The sequence below is a fragment of the Contarinia nasturtii genome, unplaced genomic scaffold (genome assembly GCF_009176525.2).
Source record: "Contarinia nasturtii isolate CC-2019 unplaced genomic scaffold, AAFC_CNas_1.1 Cnas_scaffold_3673, whole genome shotgun sequence".
In the NCBI taxonomy this organism is placed as follows: domain Eukaryota; kingdom Metazoa; phylum Arthropoda; class Insecta; order Diptera; family Cecidomyiidae; genus Contarinia; species Contarinia nasturtii.
In genome coordinates, this window is record NW_022200970.1 from 1 (window position 1) to 1657 (window position 1657).

The 1657-nt window shown below is 29.4% G+C and overlaps 1 long non-coding RNA gene across 1 annotated transcript; it reads left to right on the forward strand.

The window, feature by feature from the left end:
• Positions 1–244: 244 nt before the first annotated feature.
• LOC116350123 lies at positions 245–998 on the forward strand. Its single transcript, XR_004201993.1, has 3 exons — positions 245–367; positions 622–767; positions 916–998. It is a non-coding gene; the product is annotated as an uncharacterized LOC116350123 (long non-coding RNA).
• Positions 999–1657: the final 659 nt, after the last annotated feature.

Here is a 1657-nt window from a genome sequence, read left to right on the forward strand (position 1 = left end):
TAGTTGACATACATTGAATGGCGCTGTATGTAGCCTATAATCTTTGAACTAACAAAAATTTGTGGTGGTTCATGACTTATTAATATACACACACATACTTTCGATTTTATAGGTATAGAAGATTTATATAATTTTAATCGAATGTTTTACTTTTCCGCACACACATTTCATTTCTGGTTGAATATGATGACTAGTTTTACAAGTTCCTGCATATATATGAAACATTGAATTTTTAAAGGAACTTTAATATAGAACAAACTAACTCATTTTTTCATTTTCTTTACAGGATATCGCTGACACTTTCGAAGGAAATTTCAAAGAGCAAAATGGGCTTAATTCAAACTGGTTGCCAGTTAATAGCGCTCAGGTTAGTATATTTGAACTGGTGGGGATTAAAGTGAGCGATGAAAATAAAAGACCAACATGAAATTTTTTTATATGGAGTTTTTGTTGTAATAACAACAACAAATCTATGTAAAAAAATGTCATGATGCTATTTATTTCTCATCGGGTATTTAGCTGACTTTAATCCTTACCAATTCATTTATTTTATTACTAAATTGAGTATAAATAATTATAATGAACATAAAATATTAATTTTGATTTGTTATAATTCCCCAGATACCAGATCCTCGACCTGGATCATGCCATAATGACTCAAGAACACTGCCTGATGCAACTCTGAATTTCATAAAAACACATTCACTTATGGACGAAAATGTTCCGGCATTTTTCGGACAACCAATTTTAATTCGAACAAGCACAATGTAAAATTTTATTTTCATTTATGTGATTTACGAACTAATATCCTGGACACGTTGTTGTCGAAATAATTATCGTTATTGATAATTATCGTTAATAATTATCGTTATTGTAATTCAAAAAAGAAAATCATAATTTTGTTTTCTATCTTAGATACCGATTTACACAAATTGCTGTTGACCCACAAATAAAAACGCCAGGAGGAAAAACTTATGACGTCATATTTGTGGGAACGGGTGAGTAATGATAACTTTTTTTTTAATTCATTAATATATAATAGAACGATTGACAAAACCAAAATTTGAAACACTGAATCAATTTTGTGACGAAAATAGTTGGTAGATATTTCTTCAAAACGTTGCAGAAATGTTTTCTTTTTACTTTGAGAGTTTTCCATACTGACGCAATGAAGCAATCTCACAAAAAAAATAAAGAGGCCTACGTAGTCAAGCTGACTTTTCCGCATGGCAATGAAATTTTGAGAATAAAGTGAAATTATGGTCTATTTATGGTTGCAGTAACTTAAATTACCGTGAAAACTTATGAATATCATTTTCTTATCAAAATAAATAGTCTCACAAAGTTTAAAGAAATTTCAATCAAAATATAGGTTCCCTCATACAAAATTTTCGATTTTTGGCTCAACGCTAATTTGCATTAGAATTTCAAACTTTCGTAATGTCATTTTTTGGTTAAAAAAACAACTTTTGGAAAGTTTCACGTCATTACGCTAAAATATTTTTTTTTTTGTGAATTTTTGTACGAAAAGTCTGTGAAAAATTGATTGCATCGTAAAATTAACATCAGATTTCGGTTTTGTCATGCCAAAAAGCCTTCCACTACACATTCTTTCAGCGTTCAAATTGAAAGAATATCATTTCAAGGCATTTTTCTT